The sequence below is a fragment of the Chiloscyllium punctatum genome, chromosome 36 (genome assembly GCF_047496795.1).
Source record: "Chiloscyllium punctatum isolate Juve2018m chromosome 36, sChiPun1.3, whole genome shotgun sequence".
Lineage (NCBI taxonomy): Eukaryota > Metazoa > Chordata > Chondrichthyes > Orectolobiformes > Hemiscylliidae > Chiloscyllium > Chiloscyllium punctatum.
In genome coordinates, this window is record NC_092774.1 from 27,565,993 (window position 1) to 27,581,768 (window position 15,776).

Sequence of the window (15,776 nt, forward strand, 5' to 3'; positions counted from 1 at the left end):
CTTCAGAGATCAGTCCATGAGGCCAAGCCTCATCAACAACACAGAAACAACCGTGCATCTAAAGGCCCCTCAGTCATCGCTGTGAGCCCCATAGCAACCATTGTTAGCTGGGCGGCCATGCATTCCAAAGCTGGTCTCTCAACATCACTAGTATTGGCCCACAGTTTGAGAAACTGTGATTCTCACGATGACTATCAAAATGAAACTTATTTTAAAGCGTTTGTTGCTGAGAAGTTTAATCCTTTCTGTCCAGTAGGAAGTCAATGATGTGTTTGAGTTTGAATGACTCAGTGAATCCCTTCCCACATGTGGAGCAAGTGGATCACCACTCCCTCTGTGCCTGTGGGGATTACATTCCAGGTCAAACCGGGAATTGGATCTCTTCCTACAGCCTGAACATACCTCCGGTAACACTCCAGGGGGACTCTGCTTGTGTGGCACAGGTCAGATCATTGGCTGGCTTAGTCCTGCTCCTCGGATGCTGCTGGCCTGCTGTGCTTTTCCAACACCACTCTAATCTAGATTCTGGTTTCCAGCATCTGCACTCCTTATTTTTACACAGTACATAAGGATGCCATTCACACTTTCATGTCTATAATAGTTCCTGAAACACCCACCTATTCTCCACCCCTCTCCCCATCATCTTGCAACTGTCCAGCTTCCTCGGTAGTGTCGTGGTTAGTATCCCCATCTGTGACTCAGGAGACTGGGGGTGCAATTCCCCGATGGGGAGGATTTGATATTTTTCTGGATGTCTTGTCACACAGAGGTAACGACCCGAACCCTGGATTGGGTTCAAGTCCTGCCTGCTGCAGAGTTCAAAAGTTCACAAATATAGGATCAGAATTAGGCCATTCAGCCCATCAAGTCTGCTGTGCCATTCGATCCAGACTGCTCATCACCCCCATTTTCCTGCCTTGTCCCTTGAAAAGGTTCAGAAAAGACTTACACTGATGTTTCCAGAGTTGGAGTATTTGGGAGAGGCTTAATAGGCAGGGGCTGTTTTCCCTGGAGGTTCGGAGGGTGAGGGGTGACCTTATGGAGGTTTATAAAACAATGACGGGCATGGATAGGATAAACAGACAAGGTCTTTTCGATGGGGTGGGGGAGTCCAGAACGAGTTGGCTTAGATTTAGGGTGAGAGGGGAAAGACGTAAAAGGGACCTAAGGGGCAACTTTTTCATGCAGAGGGTGTGCTTGAGCTGCCAGGGGAAGTGGTGGAGGCTGGTACAATTGCAACATTTAAAAGACATCTGGATGGGTAGATGAATAGGAACGGTTTAGATGGATATGAGTCAAGTGCTGGCAAATGGGACTACATTAGGTTCGGATATCCTTTGGCATGGTCAAGTTGGACTGTTTCCGTGCTGCACATCTCTATGACTCTATAACAAATGTTCAACGAACTGGTCTGCAATTTCCCACATATGGCCTCCGTCCCATTCTGAATACAGGTGTTACATTAGCATTTTTCCAATCCAATGGAACCATAAGATCATACGACACAGGAGCAGAAATTAGGCCATTCAGTCCATCGAGTCTGCTCCACCATTCAATCATGGCTGAGATGTTTCTCAACTCCATTCTCCAGCTTTCTTCCCGTAACCTTTGATCCCCTTGACAATCAGGAACATATATATATCTCAGTCTTAAATAAACGCAATGAATCTTTCCCATGTTAAGAGGTTTTTGGAATATTGTAACTAATGAGTTCACTATCTCCGCTGCCACTTCCTTCGGGACCCAGGGTGTAGGCCATCAGCACCAGTCGACTTGTCTGTCCTCAGTCCAAATAGTTTGCTGTGTACCTTTACCCTCTCAATGTTGATTGTTTAAGTTCTACCCTTTCTATCACCTCTGACTTGCCAATTCTAATAGGAATAGTTCTGTTGTCTGCCAACATAAAAACTGAGATGATCTCTGCCACTTCAGTGTTCCTCCACGAACTCACAGTTTTCATCTTCCAAGATACCACACTTAGCTCAGCGACTCTGTTCCCATTAGCATACCAACAGAAGCTTTTGCTGTCCTTTTTGATATTTTAGAAACAAAATCAATAAAATTTAGACAAGACCACCCAAGCTGGAAACAAGATAATTTATTACAAACTTGCAAGTAAGGGCATCAAATGCAGAAGCAAATGAGCAAATTAGAACTCAGGTTAGTGTACAGTTATACCCTTTGAGCTGAGTGAGGTCATCTCTCCAGACTCCTACTTACCCAATCTCTCTCACTGTACCAGACCACTACCCAGCTGCGCTCCACCCTTATTACTTCCCCCTTCCCCAGGTTGGCAACCTTCCTCTCTGTAAATGCTGACACATACATTTATTTTGTCGACAGTACATCTAGATCTGGTTTCACATTTTGTATCAATTCTGCTGGTACATTCCATCCTCGGACATTTCATTAACTTGTATCATTTTGTGTAGCTCAAGCATTTCGGTTATCTCAGCTTTTTGCTGAAAGCATAATTTTACAAAAATAACTTTTTGTTATAGTAATTACACACCAATGTTAGTATTTAATTAATCACAATTATACACTGAAAAATCCCTAAATACCTGCAGGGTGAATAGTTCTCTTGCTGTACCCCTTTTCTGTATGCTTTTTCTATATCTGCAAAAACAATACTTTTCCCCATTTCTAACAATTCCCCCATTTCTTTTCTTAACCATTTGTTGTTTTTGCAATCTTATTTTCTGCCCTCTTTTCACCCTGTGGTGTCGAGGTTCACAATCTAGACATTTCTGTCCTTCTAAGTTTGTCTTTTTTTAAACTCTGGGAGTAATCTGTTACTCTCTCTTTCTTGCACTTGTGCTATTGTCATGACCATTATTGGTTGTTGTCCTCCCAAAGACATTACCAGCTCAGTCATTATCAATTTTAACACATTAAACCCTATCAGTAAACCTACAATTATTAGTAGCACATAAATTCCTAAATTCACTAACCATTTTCCCCACCCGGTCAATCTCCAGTTACCCCATTCCCATCCCCATCCCCATCCTTCATCTTTTCGGAGTTCATCTCCAATTTGTCTTATATTGTTTATCTTTTTCTTTATTATTTCTGCCTTATCTTCCACTATGGAAGAGGTGTCTGGGATGAAGGTGCAGCATTCTTTACTAATCAGAGCACAAGTTACCCCTTTTTCGGCCAAAAGATAGTCTAAAGCCATTCGATTTTGTAAAGCTGTTAGTCTTGTGGCAATCATTTCAGTGGTTATGGCCGATATTTGGGATTGAGTTTCCCCCATTGTGCTGGCGGTACCATTAATTAAATTTTCAAGGGCAGCCGCCAGTTTCTGTATTTCCACCCTTGCCCTTGTAGTGCCGTAGCTTGGGAGCAGTGTCCACACTAGACAGTCTTCATCAGAGACCTCTCGGGTCTTATGTCTTATTCCCCCTCCTTTCTCAGGTTGGGCTCATGCTTTTCTATTCGGAGGTGAGGGACTATATAAGCGAGGGAACAGCAGCCACTCCAACCTTTCTGGTTTTGAGGAAGTGTTTATCACACAAACATATTTTTCCCCAGGAATAAATGGATAGGCCTTCAGACCACATACCCAATATGTTCCGTTTAATATTCGGGGAGTGGTCGTGGCAGTATGGTGTGGACACAAGATGATTTTCCTAGTTGGAAAGGTGCAGCATCATTCTGATGACAGAAACAGGTGGTATTCACTGCTCCTTTTGGTGGGGAAATTCTAACACTATCAATAGCGCCCTGATTTCTTGGAGCTGGCCTTGGGAACCATCCCGCAAAGCTCTATTTGCTTCTTTCAAATCTCCACTTTGTATTATTTGAACCCACATCAAATTGTTGTACATCGTACACTTCTTTTTTAGTGAATGGTATTACCGAGGTGGGGTTCCAGATTCGCCATGGTGTAGGAACTCTGCACAGACCCAACAGTCAGCAAGTCCCTTTTGTTCAGCATAATTTTGGCATAGTGAAGTAAAGTGATTTTTCCCATCTCCTTGAATAGTTAGTGCTACTAACGTTACAATACTATACTAATACCCGCTCATCTCTAACCCTTGTCTACAATCCTGCCTATCTGTCTTAATCTTTTAGGTGCCAGGGAGAGGTGAGTCCACACAGCCCTTACAATCAATAACAATATGTATATCAGCAAATGTTCAAAGAGTCTTTTGTCTCAGTTCATTCTTTCTTTTTCAGCTTAACTTTCAGAGGATTGTCTGTAGGATGAGCATGCCACTCCACCAATGGGGCATTCAGAGGACCTTTAACGTGAGTGTGATGACTCCACCCTTTCTCAGCAGTCCGAATAGCTGTCTCAGTAGTCAGGAGGATTAGGAATGGTCCCTCCCAGCTCGGGTACAGTTTGGTATCTTTCCAGGTCTGGATCAGGACCCAATCACCCGGTTGTATTCGATGTACTGCAAACTCGAGTGGCGGTGTCTGTACCAACAGGCCTTTATTCCTAAGAATAGACAAAGAAGCGCCGAGCGCCACAGTATAGTTCATTAAAAACTTATTGAACTCTGACCAGCTGTTAGGAAGTCTTTCAGCCTTGAGAATGCTTCCCTCTATCCTGTCTACTACAGTATATTCATTGCGCTTTTTATCCTCAATCATCCGGGAGGACCCGTCGATAAACAACCGAGCCCTCGCATGCAACAGTATGTCTCTTAAGTTCATCCGCACTTTAGTCTGATATTCTGTAATATCAAAGCAGTCATGTTCTGGATTGCCAGGGGCCACCCCATTCTCTCCACCACAGAAATGCAGCTGGATTCATGCAACTGTCTGTGACTAACACAAGGTCATCCTGTTCTATTAAGATTGTCTCATATTTCAAGACACTAGAGTCTGTGAGCCATTGTCCTGCATTCTGATTTAAGAATTCTTTTGCCTTTTATTCCAGAAACCTTGAGACCTTTGTTAGTTAATTTAACACTGCGAGGTCTAAAGCTTAGGGATGATCGTCCTGCTCCCATATCCACTAAAAATACTGTTTCCTCTCCTTCAGATCCCACCCTTTAAATTTATCAAGGGTTCCCTGTGGGTCACAGGAGGAGGGAACCCCTGACTCCCCTAATCTTCATCAAAAATCATCAATGATACCGCTTCTCTTTGTCGTCCTAACCTTGGACATTGTCTTTTAAAATGTTCTGTTTTTCTGCAGTACTAACATCCTGCCAGTTGCTTCTTTCCCCTATCATCTGCTCTCTATCTCTGTTCTCTAATATTAACTTTCTCGTCGTAATTTCTTCAACTGCTGCAACCATTATTTTAGATTTTTGTTTTTGTTTCTCCACTTCCCTTCTCACACACACTTTCTGTGCCTCATATAACAGATCTTCTATCTGATGTTCACTCCAGCCTTCTAATTTCTCTAATTTCTTTTGTATGTCCGGCCATGATTTAGTCACAAATTGGACCTTTAAAAGTCCCTGTGCTACCGGATCATTGGGATTCATTCCCGAATATTTTCTAAAGGCTTCTTTTAATCTCTGTAAAAAGGCTGACGGGGCTTCCTCCTTTTCCTGTCTTACTTCAAAAGCTTAAAAGAATTCTGAGATTTAGGTGCTGCTTCTTTAATACCCAAAATGTCCATTTCTCATAAGTCCCTCATTTTTCCTCTATCGTGTTCATCCATACCCTTCCAACGTGAGTCCACATTGGGGAATTTGTTTTTGGCTGGTATCACTCCCTCACCCACCAGATGTATTTTTTTATTCCCTCAGAGCAGCTCTTCTAACCAAGCCCCTTTCTTCTCCTGACCGTACCTGATGGGGGCTGCTGACTACTAAGGCTCCCCTAAAAGTAAGTTTCCGACTCTCGTCTACCAATAAGGCTGTTACTGCCACTGCCTGCACACACTCTGGCCAGTAATGTAGCTTTCCATTCTTTAATTAACAATGAATTAATGCTGTCATGTTTTAAATTAACTATGAATCAATATGACAGATCACTGAGAATGTATGAAGGAATCCTGCCAATTAATATTGATTCAGGCTAACACAATTGAATTATTATAAATACAAATTATTAACTAAATATATATTATATAATTCAGAATGGAAACACAACAAGTGATTGAAACATTTTAAAAACTGTAATCGCGTAGTTCTGTTTGCTTACCAGTCACTTTTGACTTCTCATTCTGTTTCTGTAATTGTTTTGCTCGAGCAGATTCACTTTTAAGAACCTCAACAGATTCCATAGCACCTTTTGCAGTCAATTAAATCCCCAATTTGGTGGCAATATCTCGTCATGAGTGCAAAACTGATTCTTTGTGTCTTTCATCACAAAACTGTTGCCATAATCCAATTAACTTTTCTTTTGTTCCCACTCCCTTGGGCTTAAAATTTAAGGATGACCTTGCTGCCCCTGTATTGACTAGGAAAACTATGTCCCCTTTGTAAGGTCTCACTTTTAAATTTATCAAGGGTTCCTGGTGGGTCCCCGGGGGCAGGAACTCCTGACACCCCTATTTTTCATCAAGATTCACAAACGGCACTGCCTTTACTTCCTTTTTCGGATCTGGACACTCTCTCTTAAAGTGACCTGTCTTTCCACAGTAATAACATCCCGCCTGTGGGGATTTCCACTTTGATCCTTGTTCCTGTCTACCAGACCCCTTAACATCTCCTCCCCGATCCTTTCTCCTCCCTTTAGTTTCAACATGCTGCCCGCCACCATTCCGGTTTCCTTCTCCTTTTAGTATTGTCCTTTTCTTTATTACCTCATTCACCGTGGCTTATCATTATTTTTGCCTTCTGTTTCTGCTTCTCATGTTACGTTGCCAGATCAATTGCTGAGCCGATTTAACCAACTGAACAGCTTTAGGGCCAGCTCATGGCCATTCCTCATCACCCAATGTTTTGTTTAGACCTTGATTCTTTTAAAGAAATATTGCAATATTTCTTGCTCCCTGTAATCTCAAACACAATTTATCAATTGATGCTTGCTTTTCATTAAAGCCTGTTCCTAACTATACATTTTAGAATCTTACTTGTAAATATATATTTCTTTATTATAAATTCATTTATTCAGTGTTTAATATTCAAAATGCAAAATGCACACAGTTCCCAACTCTGAAATCCACCATAATCACCCGGTTCCAGTCTCCTGATTCAAATCCAAAACTAGTCCTCCCAAGTAGTCCTGACCAGTCATTGCTCAATTACAATGCTATAGGTTGTGAAATAACCAGAGCTGCCTTAAAAGGATTTGTCTATTCAAGTTAAAACTTCAACTGTCCTCCATAAATGGTTTTTATGTAAGGATAAAAGAGATTAGTTAGAAACTGATAGTAAGGCAGTCATGACCTGTAAAAAGAACATTTTATTTCATCATCTTGCAAAATCCTTAACCTTAAAAGAAATCATGTTAAAATTTCCACAATAGAAATCAGATTCAAAACAGTCCCGGATCTCAAGCTTCAGGGAACATTCAAACACCAACAAACAAATGTGCATTCACACTGAATCACAAAGGGTTAAACTTTCTACGAGCTGTACAGCTCTTCTCTCTCTCTCTCTCTCTCTCTCTCACACACAAACACACACACTTTGAGTTTCCCACAATGACTCCTCCAGCTTTTGAATATTTTTCTGGGCGTCTGGCCATAAGTTAGTTGCAAAGTGTACCTTCAGTAGCCCTTCAGCTACTAGCCCTTCAGACATGAAGCATAATCTAATTCCTCCTGACTGTAAGTCTGTTTTTCATTGACATTTTATCATTTGTTTTTTATCCTTTCCTCGTGTCTGAGGATTGTACTTCCAATCTCTAAACATTTTTCCTAAAGCACTGTCCGTTCGGATGTGGTCCTCGGACGTTCCTCTCATGTCCTCTTCTAAACTTAAATCACTATTTTTATTCCCCATTTCTATGATCGGCCGTTTCTTTATATAATTTAGTTAACCTTACTGAGGTCTAGTGTCACCTTCTTGCACACCCACTTCAGAGTCCTGACCTTCGCGTGGGGGATTTCCCTTCTTAACAACCGGTCTAAGGCTGGGTGATCGAATCAGGTAGACACCTTACTCATCAGATTAATCTTAGCCAATTAAACACTTTCATTTAAGAGCTGCCAATGACCCGTACTTCTCGTACGTCCCGTACTTCTTGCACGTCCCCGACCACCAAGCCAATACTTAAAGGTCCCTTTTCTTACCTTGGTCTGTGCACAAGAGTTACCTGGTCGAATTCGCGCGCCCTTATCCCACGGCAATACCCCGGATATATCCAGCTGGCAATCGTGACAACTGCTACCTACCCTGATTGATCAGGTTCGCCTCACCCAGTCGCCCAGAACCCCGGTTCCCCGGATATATCCAACTGGCACCGGATACGTGGACACATCCACCTGGCAGCAAATACCGCTGCCGGTCTCCCGGATGTATCCACCTGGCAGCAACTACCGCTACCAACCCCGGTCGGCCATAACCCCGGTTCCCCAGATCCCCGGATATATCATACTGGCAGCAACTACAGCCACCCAGGTACATCCAAATTGCAACAGTATCAACGGCTACCCATCCTGGCTGACTGGATTAGCCTATTCCAGTCACCAGCACCACGGTTCCCCTGATCCCCGGATATATAAGAATGGCAGCAAATACTGCTGCCTAACCCAGTCGCCCGGATAAACCTTTTAAGACCTTTCTTACCCGGAACTTGTGCACAAGAGTCACCTGACCGAACCAGCCACGTCCGCCCGTCTTGTTTCCAGGGTCTCCCAGCCCGGATCACGCTCGCCCAAAGCCGCCTCGGCAACAAGGGGAAACTAGAGATCGCCGAAATCAGCGAGGTGCACCTTCTCCGTTTCTCCAAGAATGCCGAGCGACCGGAGCTTGGGATCCCGGACAAGCCCCCAAATCTGTTAGAAACAAAATTCAATATAATTTAGACGAGACCACCAAAACTGGAAACAAGACAATTTATTACGAACTTGCAAGTAAGAGCTTCAATTGCATAAGCAAATCAGCGCAAATTAGAACTTAGGTTAGTGTACAGTTATACCCTTTGAGCTGAGTGAGGTCATCTCTCCAGACTCCTAATTACCCAATCTCTCTTACTATTTCGCCTCTACCCATCTATGCTCCACGCCCATTGCCTCGTTCTTTCCAAGTTGGCAATTTCCCCTTTGCATGTGCTGTCAAAAGGCTAAGCTCTTATCTCGATGTTCCCCTTTGTAACTTCTTTCATTATCCATAGGTACATTCCATTCTTGTACATACATCTTAACAATGTATCTTTTTCATGCTTCGCTTATATGTTTCAGTAATCTTAGCTTTTTTTGCTGAAACTGCTGTTTTAAACATTACAGTAAAAGGAATTATTTTCTTTAATAAATCTACATTAAAGTTAGGACTTAATTATCCACAATCATGCACTTACAAGTAGAGATACTCTTCCCTAAATACCTGCAGAGTTAATAGTTCTCTTGCTGTACCCCTTTTCTGTATGCTTTTTCTATATCTGCAAAAATAACTCTTTTCCCCATTTCTAACAAGGTGAAGGTGGATTCGCTAAACCTCACCATGTTCCTTCTCTCCAGTTGAAACCATAAGACATCGGGGTGGAAGTAAGGCCATTGGGCCAAACCAATTTGAACCTTCAATACTTTAATAGTCCATTCTGGTTCTGGAGACTCTTCGTATTGATGATTCATTACAAATAAAACGTTGGGAAGAATTAAGCCACTGTTTCCAGCATCTGCACCAATCTTCATTCCTGAGCTACAGCCTCCATCTCTCTCCCTTGTAACCCACTGAGATTCAGCCAGGCTGTTCGCAACTAGCTGCATTTGATGCTGAGAGGAGCTTCTGATCTGTGCTAACACGAAGACACCTGTATCCACCTCTGACATCTCATTCGAGCCTGTCCCATTCTCAAAGTAGCTGTTGCTGGAACCCTCTGTGATTCCCTTCCTTACCTCCAGGCTCGACTACTTCAATGCTGTACTCAATCATTTTACACTTTCTACCCTCTGTAAACGTAAAATCTACCTTAGCTATTTTTATTCCTTTCTTAATATCCTTTTGTTCATATCTGAAAGTTTCCCAACGTTTCAGCCTTCCAGAGGTTAGAATAACATTTCTGAACAGGCTGAAAAGTTTAAAAGCTGATGAGATGATCGCCCCGCCCCTATTGTCTCCGATTGGTCAGAGGACTCCACAGCCAATGATGACGTAAGGGCAGGGACCCCGCCCCTTGGCGCATGTGCAGTGAAGGTCCCGCGGCCGGACGAAGGCAGTGTTACTGAGTGTGGGAGAGGAATGGCGCCGGCGGCTGAAGGAACAAGAACAGGACCCGCTGGAAAAGCTGAGCAGGTCCGGCAGCTCGTGTCGGGAGAAATGTGAGGACGGGTTTCGGGTCCCGGTGATCCTCCTTCAGAACAGGACCAGGTTTCAGAAACATCCCGGGGAGGTCGCCAGGCCCGAGCGCCAAGACCTGGCTCCTGCCCCCGGGGAGAGGAGACAGTGAGACAGGGTAGGATTGGGAACCGCGGGAGGAGGGAGACTGGGGAGTTTATAAACTCCTAGGGGGAGGCCTGAGGCCTCGGAAAAAAAACCCACCGGCCCAGTGTTTACTTCATTGGGAAGGGACCTTTTGCGTTGCCCGGGCAACCGGCCGCCATCTTTGTGAGGGTAAGGCGCTTGTTGTCTTGGGGCGGAGCGCGCGGGCGGCCATCTTGGTGAGGGCACCATCAACTGTCATTTCTGGGAGAGAATTCCAACCTCGTGGCAGCTTTTGTGTCATTTTAGATGTAAGTTTGCTCGCTGATCTAGAAGGTTCATTTTCAGATGTTTCGACACCATACTTGATAACATCATCAGTAAGCCTCTGCTGAAGCGTTGGTGTTATATCCTGCTTTCTATTTCTGTGTTTTGGTTTCTTAGGGTGATATCATTTCTGATTCTTTGCCCCAGAGGATGGTAGATGGGGTCCATAATCGATATGTTTATTGATGGAGTTCTGGTTGGGATGCCATGCTTTGCGCAATGCTTGTGTATGTTGGTTTGGTTTGCCCTAGGATGGGTGTGTTGTCCCAGTCAAAGTAGTGGTCTCCTTCATCTGTAAGTAGAGATACTAGTGATAGTGGGTCATGTCTGTTTGTAGCTCGTTAATGTTCATGTATTCTGGTGGCTAGTTTTCTGCCTGTTTGTCTGACATAATCTTTGTTACATTCTTTGCATGGTATTTCGTAAATGGCATTCGTTTTGGTGGTTGTTTGTGTGGGTTCTTTTAAGTTCATTCACTGCTATTAAGTGTGTTGGTAGGTTTCTGGGCTACCATGTTGCCAAGAAATATGATAGATTACTTACAGTGTGGAAACAAGCCCTTCGACCCAACAAGTCCACACCAACCCGCCGAAGCGCAACCCACCCAGACCCATTCCCCTACATTTACCCCTGCCCCTAACACTACGGGCAATTTAGCATAGCCATTCAACTAACCTGCACATTTTTGGACTGTGGGGGGGAAACCAGAGCACCCGGAGGAAACCCACAGGGAGAATGTGCAAACTCCACACAGTTAGTCGCCTGAGGCAGGAATTGAACCCGGGTCTCTAGCTGTGAGGCAGCGGTGCTAACCACTGTGCTACCATGCCGCCCACAAACATGGCTAGGATTTTCTGGGTACATCATGTCTGGTTGTTTGGGTTTGTTGTTGAGAAATAAGTGGATTGGTTGATTGAGTACCCGTTCTTCTTAAATGTGCTGTGTAGGTATTTCTCTTCTACTGTTCATAGTTCCTCCGTGCTGCGGTGTGTGGTGGCTTAGTCAAATAATGTCCTAATGCAGCTTCATTTGCGGATGTTGTGATAATTGCATCTGTAGTTAAGTATTTGGTCCATGTGTGTTGTTTTCCTGTAGATGCTAGTTTGGTTCCGGTGCTGTCTGATGTCTCCTCAGGTCCAGCTACACATTTGCAATGGCTGGCGTGTATCCATGTGGTTCTTTCAGTGATCTTAACAGCTGTCTGTGTTGTAAGGAGCACTTGAAACGGCCCCAGCCACTTCTTTGTCTTCCAGCTTTTCCTCCTGAATTCTTTCATCACTATCCAGTCTCCAGGTTCTAGATCGTGCAGGTTCCCTTCTGCTGGTTGGGGTAGTGCTGCTTTTACTTGATTCTGCATTTGAGACAAAAGTGCAGAGAGTTTTATACAGTAACACAGCATCTCATCCTCAGTGGCCTGCTATCTGTCTTACCTTAGATCTTGGGCCAGTTCCTGTGTTGGGCGGTCTACCAAACGAAATCTCAAATGGGCTAAGATTAGCTCGTCCTCTCCTCCCAGATCTCATATACACTAGCACAATTGGAAGTGTCTTTGTCCATGTCACCCCGAGTTCCTCACAGCATTTTGTCAATTTATTTTTTGAGGGTAGCATTCTCTTGTTTCACTGCCCCACTGCTTGCTGGGTGGTAGGCACAGTGTTGTCTCATGTTTATTCCCAAATAATCACTGGTCTGCTGTAAAGCATTATTGACAAATGGTGTCCCATTGTCACTCCTAAGCCTTTCAGGGATGCCCCATCTTGGAATTATCACAGTTAGCAAAGCCTTGGCTATTGCACTGGCATCCTGTTTAGACGTGGGGAACACTTCCACCCATTTGGAAAAGATATCAACTATTACCAGACAATACCTTTTCCCTTTGGGCATTAGTTTAATAAAATCAATCTGTAAATGTTCAAGGGGTTGGGGGTGTGCTGCCTGACTGATCTGTATTCCCCTCCCCACATTATTAGTGGCACAGATAAACATCGTTCACAATATCTCTGAGAGTAATGAGTAAATCCCTTAATGTACCAGTGTGCCGAAATACTGTCATACATCCCCCCCCTTTTGACACATGGTCCTTTGGCATAGAATGGAAATAATGATTGTGGTGGACAGGGTTTACCATTGGGGTCACCACATACTCCTTTCCTCACACTGCATCCTGCTTTCGTCCACTCACGGTTTTCTTCTGGCGTGGCCTGTGACTGTAACTCTCATACGTTTGCTGTTGGAGTACAAATTTTTGTCATACACATGTCTATCTGCTCACTTGGCGGCTGCTAGGCTGCCGTTCTTGCTGCTGAGTCTGCCCTCACATTGCCTTGAGAAATAAAATCGTTATTTTTTGTATAGGCTTCACATTTACACACAGCGATTGATTTAGGCAATAGGACTGCTTCCAGGAGGTCAGAGATCAGGCCACTGTGTGTGATGGGCTTTCCGGTGGAGGTTAAGAAACCCCTTTGTTTCCACAGGGTTCCAAAATCATGTACAACCCCGAATGCATATCTGCTAACAGTGTAAATATTCACTGTCCTTCCCTCAGCCAATTTACAGGCCTCAGTCATGGCCATCAGCTCCGCTGCTTGCGCTGACAGATGAGAAGGGAGTGATCATGGGTAGTCACTAAAGCATACCCAACACAATTCTGGCCTGTGTCCTTGCTCCTGAATGCGGACCTGTCCACAAAAAAACTCCATATCTGGATTCTGAAGGGGTGAATCCTACTAATCTGGTCGAGAGCTGCAAATCTCATTAGTTACAGCGACACAATCATGTGGGTCTCCGTCTCCTTCTGTGGGGAGAATGCTAGCATGGCTAAGGACATTACATTGCTTAATTGTAATGTTAGGCATCTCCAATAACACTATTGTATTTGAACCAACGTGCTGCCGCCACGTGTGCTGTCTTTTGCTCGGAAAGCAGTAAGGATACTCCATGTCGGACCAGAAGGGTTAATTCTCCATAGCCGACTATATCCCTGGATGCAACAACAGCCTTTTTAGCCACAGCCACGGCTCGCAGACGTTCAGGCAATTCTGCCGCTACGGGGTCTAGTTTAGACGAAAAATATGCTACTGGCCTCAATCATCCCCCATGATCCTGTAACAGCACAGATGTCATGCAGCCATGCTTTTCATCTACCATTTGTACAAAAGGCTTGTTTGGATTCAGAATCCCCAGTGTAGGTGTAGTTTGGAGCTCCTTTTTCAATTCAACAAAGGCATTTTCGGCCTCTGGGGTCCACTGCAGTCAGTTCTGCATTCCTTTGCCATGGGCTATGTCACTTAGGGGCGCTGCAAGGGTTGCGTAATGTAGATAAACATTCTACAGTCGGAGCACATGCCCAAAAATGATAGCAATTGCTTCTTTGTGTGAGGCTTTGGAATTTGCTGGATTGCTTGAGCTCTGTCTTGACCAATGGCCTTCCCTTGTCCAGATATTAAGTGACCTAAGCACTTTACCTGTTGTTACACAAATTGTAGCTTTGTGAGACTGGCTTTGTCCCCTTCTCTCGCTAGATGGCGGAGCAACACAAGGTTATCCTTCTCACATTGTTCCTTTGTTGTTGCCGCTATCAAGCAATCATCTACATACAGCAGGAGCACTAACCCTGGGGTTAGAACAAGAGTCTCCAGACTCCTGTGTACAGCCTTGTTATATATGGTGGGGGACTTACCTTCACGTGTCTTTGTCAAGGTTACTGTATATGATTTCCCTTTGAATGAAAAAGCAAATCAGAATTGACTATCTGGGTGTTCCGGTACACTAAAGGCATTTGCTAAACCCACAACTGAGAACCATTTACTGTCTGGTGGAATTTGAGCTTATATAGTATAGGGGTTGGAAACATTTGGGGTGCGTGGGACAACGTCATTATTGACTGCCTGCAGGTCTTGAACAAACCTGCATTCCTTCGGTTCATGTTTGTCTTTTTGACCTGAAAAATGGGGATTCTCACCAGTGAGTTCTCACAGGGGATTATCACCCCAGCCTTGAGGAGGGATTCAAAGACTGAAGTAATTCCTTCGATAGCCTCGGGTTTTAACGGGTGTTGTGCTCTGTAAGGACGATACTCAGACTTCAGGGTTATTTGTGTGGGTTCACAGCCTCGTATGAGCCCCACATCATGCTTGCCTTTTGCCCACAACTCAGGGACCGTTTTTAATCCTGGGTCTGAGACTTCTATCTTAGGGAAATGCCAGGCTATCCTCCGAGGCTCTTCAGGGCTAGCAGGGGTTACTTGGACTGCCCCATCTGCCTGAGTTAGCCAACTTAGTTTCTTCCTATGTATCTGCATATCTGCATTGAACCAGATACCCACATAGTCTCTGAAGACCCAACATTTCGTTCTTTGTGCCTTTAGCACCCATGGTCCCAAATTCTGCCACCAGTGACACATGAGGAAAAGAGCCTTCCACATCAAAAACTTAGGGTCTGCTTGCTGTTACAGATACCTGAGATAAGTTCACACTGCACATCTGTTATCATTCCAATGAAATTCGCGCAATACCAACTGATCTGGTTTCACCAATCCCCTGAACCAATCTTTCTCAGATGGTTTGTCAGGGCCGTCACCGGTGTATGTATGTGTGCTGTGCAGTGCAGCATATCTCCAGCAAGAAAATTGGTGTTAATAAGATTAACATAGTTACTTGCTTCCAGGGCGAGTGAATTGCTCACTGAACTTATCACTGTCTGGCTTAATCACCACTCATGGACATACATCAGGGGTTGTGGGTCATAGTTTACAGCCTGCACGGGTAAATCTTCCCTTTTGAATTACCTGCAAGTCTGTATGGGTACTGAGCAAATCCAACCCCAGTCTCCCTATGAGATCCCAACCCATCAGATTTAAAGGTCAAAATTCCGATAACAGGAAGGAGAATTGGAATGTTTCCCGTTACTAGTTTCGCACAATAGGGGTGTAGAAAATCTCTCCCGCACCACGACTCCTGATGCACTCATTGTGTTCAGGAACCTTTCACTCCTCTTTATTTGCATCGA

The 15,776-nt window shown here is 44.2% G+C and overlaps 1 protein-coding gene and 2 long non-coding RNA genes across 3 annotated transcripts in view; 2 read left to right on the plus strand and 1 right to left on the minus strand.

Annotated features, from left to right (window-relative positions):
* LOC140460292 (uncharacterized) overlaps positions 1–4,515 on the plus strand; it is a 36,432-nt gene extending 31,917 nt beyond the window's left edge. The window contains exon 3 of the long non-coding RNA XR_011953964.1: positions 4,186–4,515. This is a non-coding gene — a long non-coding RNA (uncharacterized lncRNA). The remainder of the gene's footprint in view (positions 1–4,185) is intronic.
* The window catches only part of LOC140460300 (uncharacterized), a 749,266-nt gene that overhangs the window by 499,515 nt on the left and 233,975 nt on the right, over positions 1–15,776 (plus strand). The gene's annotated exons all lie outside the window — the stretch shown is intronic.
* On the minus strand, positions 4,388–10,097 carry LOC140460294 (uncharacterized). The gene is made up of 3 exons (XR_011953967.1): positions 9,990–10,097; positions 8,649–8,857; positions 4,388–4,450 (listed from the first exon to the last, which is right to left on the minus strand). It is a non-coding gene; the product is annotated as an uncharacterized lncRNA (long non-coding RNA).